Source organism: Canis lupus, chromosome 25 (assembly GCF_011100685.1).
Source record: "Canis lupus familiaris isolate Mischka breed German Shepherd chromosome 25, alternate assembly UU_Cfam_GSD_1.0, whole genome shotgun sequence".
NCBI classification, from domain to species: Eukaryota; Metazoa; Chordata; class Mammalia; order Carnivora; family Canidae; genus Canis; species Canis lupus.
The window spans coordinates 923,720-930,630 of record NC_049246.1 but is presented as its reverse complement, the minus strand read 5'-3'; the positions used below and the strand labels follow the sequence as shown (position 1 = coordinate 930,630).

General features: G+C 47.3%; 1 long non-coding RNA gene across 2 annotated transcripts; it reads left to right on the top strand.

Annotated features, from left to right (window-relative positions):
- Positions 1 to 219: 219 nt before the first annotated feature.
- On the top strand, positions 220 to 5,665 carry LOC111092399. Of its 2 annotated transcripts, XR_005378307.1 has the most exons (4): positions 222 to 841; positions 1,453 to 1,661; positions 2,862 to 3,170; positions 4,173 to 5,665. It is a non-coding gene; the product is annotated as an uncharacterized LOC111092399 (long non-coding RNA). The 2 variants fall into 2 exon arrangements; XR_005378306.1 differs by having other exon boundaries at positions 220 to 1,661.
- Positions 5,666 to 6,911: the final 1,246 nt, after the last annotated feature.

Genomic DNA, 6,911 nt, shown 5'->3' with positions numbered 1-6,911 from the left:
AAGATGAAGTTGCTGTTCCAGTAATTCATCTCAAGAAAATTTTCCTGGAAAGCTCTACTCCCCCCCCCTAAGAAAGCATTGCTTTATTAAGGTGCTTAAGATAAGGGGGATGTTTGGACATGCAGGCGCTCCGAAGGCAGCTCTGCTTCTCAGCCGAGGCTGCTTGTCGTGGGGGCTCAGGAGCTGGGGCTGAACAGGAACCAGACGGGCTTGGTCCCTCCCAGCTCTCTTGAAAATGGAGGTGACAGCTCCCGCCCAGCGATCCGGCCAAGGCTGATAAGATCACATGTGGAAAGTGCTATGAACTCCTTAGAGATACGGCATCCCTTAAACGCCGTTTTCTCATCCTCTGCCACTTTTAAATGCGGGCCTGCCTGTTGGGGCGGCCAGAGTCGGGGCATCCACAGCCCGGGCAGCCCTCCCGACGGGGGCGGCCTCCTCCCAGCTCTCACCCTCCACCTCCCCCACTGCCCTACGGCCCAGCCTACGAAGAACTAGGAAAAACGTAAACAACGAGTAACGGCCACAAGCATCCGCGGGGGCCCTCCTGGGTGCCGGGTATCCCGCTAGGTGCTCTGTATAAAGTGTCTCCTTTAATCTTTACGACGCCCTGGGAGGGGGGTTACCACCACCACATCCTGAAGAAACAGGCACAGGCAGCTGAAACGAGATAGGGAACCCCAGTGCAGCCAGGTTTCCTGGGATACCTGATGGTTGCTCCTTGTATCTGACAGTCCCATGGCCTCTCGGAGGGGCCGAACAGGTCCTACAGACCGCCCGGTGGGATACAAGCACTGCCAGCAAGGACCTGTTAATAAGCCGCACTGGGAAGCAAGGACAGGTTGGTTTGTTTTTACAAAAGATGACATTGCTAATCTGATGAAAATCTCATTTAAAAAGAAATCTGAACACTCATCTATCAACAGACAGAGTCTGGCGGCGTTACTGACTTGTCCGCCCCCCACTCTCAGCCTAGGCCTGGCCTCCTCTCTAGTGACTGGTGGTCAGCCTGTGTCATCCATCCCAGAGTTAATTCTCTGGGACAGGCAGCAGAGAAATGACATGGGGTGAAGGGAAACAATTCTGCATGGTGCCCTCTCTCCTCTCTCACCCCACACGTTACTTCCTGGGTTTTCCATGGGCTTCCAATGTCTCTCTCCTCTATCCAGTGCTTCCTACAAACAAGGATCCTCACAAAAGCTCAGGCAACTCTACATGCAAATCTGTGACCCTTGTGTCTGGACATGTTCCTTCCTCCTGTTTCACTTCCATCATCTGTAAAATGTTGGAGAAGAGGACTGCTGGGAGGATTTAAGGAGAAAATAGATCTTAAAAGTACCTAGCATCATGCCTACACATGTAAAAAGTAGCTATAAGCAGTGATTTTTTTTTTTCCAGAAGCCTACAATCGTTATTCTCCCTCAGACTAAAACTCCTCCTTATGGCTTTTAGGCTCCTCAATAGGTGGAGCTGCTCCACATATTCATTTATTCTTTTGTGCATCAACTATGTATTGAGCATCTACCATACACCAGGCTACAGCAGATAAAACACTTGCCCTCATGGAATCTACACTAGAGTGGACAGAGATTGAACAGTGAATAATAAACAAATAAAGGAGCAAAGATTTAAAAGAGGTGGAAACAGAACCATCCATCTAGGTATGTGGAGGGAGAAGGGAGGGCCAGGGAAGGAGAATGGCATGAGCAAAGGCCCTGTGGCCGGGAAGTACTTGCCATATTTGGCGCCCAGTATGGAGGCAGTGGACAGGGCACAGTGGGAGGACCCGAGGGCATGGCCCAGGCTAGGCCTAGGGTGAGGAGAGTGAGGCATTCACCTGAGATATAAAAGTAAGGGGCGCCAAAAAGCTCAGTCCCCATGATAAATTATATATTCTAATGCAGTATTTCAAAAACATAAGATTCATGCAAAAATCCATGATAAGCAAAATATAAATATTTTTAATAAAGACAAGATTAGTATGAGCGATTCTCCCCTTTTGCCTCAGGCTATAAGATGGCTTAGCCCAAGCACTGGTGCTACTGTTCCTGCCTTAAATTTTGTACTTGATTTAGATTTTTAAAAATAGTTTATTACAACTTTATTCATCTTAATAGCAGAACTTTTTGGTTCCCCCTTAAACTTGTGCCTGGAGCAAATGCCTCATGTGCCCTCCCCTCGTCCCAGTCCTGTGCCCTGGAGGAGCAGAGGCCAGGCTGTATAGAGTCTTTCGGGCGGTATTTGTGAAATGTGACCTCACCCGTACCTCAACTGCTTCAGGGACCCCCAGTCACTGTCCCCTCTAGATCATCATCCTCAGTGCTCCATCACTGCTCATGCTATGGCCCCTGCCCTTTTCCTAAAACTCCTTGCCCAGATGCTGCTCTGTCTGCGAGGCAGCTAGGTGGGAGAATTTATAGCAAAACGTGATTATTGGCACTGCACAGATGTGTGAAGGAAGCCTAGACTTCCAACATACTTATTCAATAAGAGCTGTTAAGCACTTCCTAGGTGCCAGGCACCAGTCAAATCAAAAGGGTATGACAATGAGCAGGACATCCGTGGGGTCTGCGCTACTAGCCCCTCCCTACCCCAGCGGTCGTCCCAGAGGAAAATGAACCTGGAGACAAAAGGCAGCCTCCGACTCAGAGACACAGGGCAGCCAGCAGCCACGACGATGTCGCTCAGCACAGCAGAAACGTGTGGGAATGTGGCTGCACTGCCAAGAAGCTGTGCAGTCCTGGGTTCAGCAGAAATAACCATCCCCACCCCAGAGAGCTCTTGTGCGGTGTGTGTGCCCCGTGAGGGACGTCTGGGAGGGTCCTTAAGGCGACACTGAAGACTGTTCTCTTTCTCGCCAGACCCACAGCAATGCCTCCTTCTCTCACCAAGTGTAAATAAGAGTTGGTAAGTGACTGCCAGGCTTCTCCAGCGGCGCCCAGCTCCTGCGGGGAGGCAGACAGCACCATCAGAGGCTTGAGATGCTGCCAGCTTCACTCTCAGGGTGTGCGAATACACTGTCACATCTCAGCTCTCACTGGTTCACGGCTGTGACAGACGGGTTCCTGCATGTGCAACACCCTCTCCCCTGCCACCCCCAACTTTAACACTTCCAGTCGAAAGATCTCTTTCTGCACAGAATAGCAGCTTTCAAGAAGATGGAAGAATCTGTGAGTGCCAGGTCTTCTCAGCAGGGTAGCGGGGGAAAGCCAGCGCCCACATCTGTAACTGGTTGTCAGCTGAATCACAGAATTTGCAGCAAGATCCCCTTTTTTGAGCAGAGAGGGCCTAGGATTTCCAACCTGAGTGATTCACACTGGCAAGATTCAGTCCCGGTTACAGAGGCCAAGCCACTTGCCCATTCTATGATATGAAGCTTGTTTCTGTCTCAGAATTTCAGACCAGTGAGGGGCACCTGGGTGGCTCATTCTGTTAAGCGTCTGCCTTCAGCTCAGGTCATGATCTCAGGGTCCTCCTCTCGGGGAGTCTGCTTCTCCCTCTCACTCTCCCTCTGTGCTCTCTCTCTCAAATAAATAAATAAAATCTAAAAAAAAAAAAAAAGAATTTCAGACCAGTGAAAGGCCAGAGCCCCAGTCTGGGGTGCGTTTGGGGCAAGCCAGCAACAAGGAGGCAGAGAGTAATAGGAGTTTAGAACTGGAGGTACCACAAAGGACAGCCAGCCCAGGCACTTTCAAACACTCCTTTGAGCAGAGGAGATCTCTTTAGCTCAAATATAATCATATGTATAAACTCCGTGTGTATTATTTATGTATGTATGTATGTATTTATTTATTTATTAAAGATTTTATTTATTTATTCATGAGAGGCAGAGACACAAGCAGAGGGAGAAGCAGGCTTCTTGCAGGGAGTCCGATGTGGGACTCGATCCCCGGACCCCGGGATCACCACCCGGCCAAAGGCAGACACTCAAACCACTGAGCCACCCAGGCGTCCCTCCATGTGTATTTTTTAAAAGAAGGAAAATGATGCTCTTCTGTGTTTCTGGAAAGTGATATTATTGAAAATTTGGACAGAAGTCTTCTTGTTGTGGGAGAGTCCTACAGTAGGTAGGATATTTAATCCCTGGTCCCCATCTCTAGCTATCAATGGTTCCCTCTACCCCAAATGACTGAGCTAAAAAGCTCCCCCATGTTTCCAAATGCCCTCCACAGGTACTGCTCCCACTTAAGAACTCATCTAATCATGAGTGCACAACTGGGCTGGTGGAGCAGGGGTGGCTACTGATCCTGAGCTGATGACTCTGACCCTGGGCTAGGCACAGCACCCCCAGAAAACCACACCCACCCTCCATCAGCACCTGAGGGTTGATACATTCTCTCTGGGCCGCCAGGAGTAAACCACCTAGCCTCTCTGGGCCTCTATTTCTTCTTCTGCAAAATGGGAATGACAATAATGGGCTCCTGTGAGGACCAAATGAGGCACCATACCCACAAGCTTGCTTTGTAAACTCTCAAGCCCTCTGCTGATGCACAGCATCACTCCTCATACTACCCTGGGGATGTAAAAGACACTGTAATCCTAGTCTTTTGAAAAGACTTACCATGGAAACTAAATAATAAAAGCAAAAAGCTTAGTCCTAAGGCTTCCACTGAACCTGCTTCTATTCACGTCCCTTTACACATAGCCCCGTGAAGATGGTGGTTGCACTCTGCTCCCACTGAGACACCTACTTTCTCTTTTGTAAGCTAGCAAGACAATCGACCAGCCTCGGCATGCAGCAAGCAAAGGCTCAGCCAGGATGGCTCAAAAGCCTACAACTTAGAGAAAACTGCTTAACAGACCTCAAGTGCTTTCTTTATTAACCCAACTGGTTTGGAGGACTTGAAAAGACATCAGGGAAAAAGGGAGGAACAGATGCCTGCCCCAATTTCACACCTGTAGTCAGGCCGTGATGTCTCCACACTGTTTTCAGAGTTTTCATAGACTGGAATCTAGTTCTTGAAAAAAGGTGGAGATTTTCATTGAAAAGGGAATCGAAATGGCATCACATCACTGAGGCCTTTTCTCCCCCTACAAACCCCCAATTCACTTGAAAGGGACTCTGAAAGAGAAGATTGTACAAGTATATTTTTCAGGATGAACTGAACAAAGGAATCCATTCCAATTTCATCCCAAACTCAAGTCCAACATTTTTTAGTTCCAGATCTTATTAGGTGACATAGTTGGGTTTATTTATTTATTTTTCCTCTATTCCTCATTCCTGTGTTCAGGGTCTGCCTTTAGAGGAGTGTTCTTCAAACATTCCCAAGCAAGTGCCAGAAGTTGCTTTAGTAGGCTTGGGACCAACTTTGCAAAATAAAATCTCACAATATCACCATGCACTCCTTCAGCCCCACTCCACCCTCAGCAATGGTTCCATCTAGTTTTGGCTAACTACAGCTTCTGGGTTCAAAGAGAAAATGCATGGAATGATTTTGCTGGCTTCCTCAAGATGTCCAGGAGAGTCCACATGAGTAAGTCCAAAGTGAATAAGAAACACATAATCCAATTTCTATATAAACATACCTGGGCTTAAGAGAAATAGAAAAGGTGCCTGGCTTAAGGTATTCTACTCCCTCCACTTAAGAAAGAAATCGTGTGAACCGGTAAAGCAGATCAAAAACATAAGCCCCGAAAAAAAAAAAAAAAAAAAAACATAAGCCCCGAATCATCAGAACCCAAGTGAGAAAAATAACCAAAAAGCAAACGAAAATCGAAGTGAAATTTGTATCTCATCACAGTGGAGGCTCAAAGAAGCTAAACAGTGGCTAATTTCTGAGGGTCACCTGTGGCTTCCTTACTCCCACAAGGCAGCAGAGGTCTGACCATTTTACCCACTGACCTGGGGCAGCAACTCTGTGGCAGTGTCTGTCCTCCCTGATGTATTCCAGCTCATTGCCAAGGGAAAACGAAATAGAAGCCCAGGAGCAAAATGCCAACATGGCAGCAGAAGAAAGGAGCTCTGTTAAAGTCTCTGCTACTCCATTACATTTGCTGCTTTTTTAACACTAACTCCTCTAGAACCAGATGCTATGCTAATAAAGGCCTATTGAATAAGCAATTCAGAAAAGGTACAAGGGCAAGTCTTCTAAAGGGAAATGCTGATTAACACATAATGGGCAGTCCACCTTTCAAACACGAGAGCCAGGGCTCTGAGCAATAATATGGCTTGTGGTTCAGCACAAGACTCCGGAGTCAGGAGTCACCCAGACCAGCTCAGTCAGACTTGCTTTCTGGGTGATACAGGACAAGTCAGTTGGTCTAATTTTTATAGGTGCATCTCTCTAATGGGATTAAGAACTATGACTGTCTAATGATTTTTGGGGTGCCTTAAAAGAGATAATCCAGGTAAACACTTAGCACTTTTCCTGGTACAAAGTTCATACAACTGGTAGTTGTTAGGATTATTATCTGAGACATAAAAACTTTCTCTAAACCATTTCACTCCCCATTCTGCATGACCGGCAGCTGTATTCATTCACCAGCTACAGAGCTTAATTATAATTTTGAAATATCTGCTCCTACTTCTTCTGTACTGTTAAATCTGACAGTGTTGGAGTTCCTCTGGGCAGCTCACCAGCTCCCTGCCTACATCTGGGCCAGGGCATTGCATCGCTATGAAAAGCATGGCCTGGAATTCTCATCTGAATACAAACGGCCTCACTCAAGAGACAGCCTCACTCATGCGGGTCTCTAGGAGAAATTCTTTGTCACAGGAAGCAGATCTAGGGATTTTCCACAAACTCCAAGGAGGAGCTTCCCAGTGATTAACCTTGCAGCATGCTCATATTTACACAGTAAACATGCATGATGCCCAAATATAAAGGTATCTTTCGGCATCCAGGGTAACACCATTTAAGTGGGTGGTACCATATCCCAGAGCATGGAAAGTGCCCTCCATGGACCAAGGA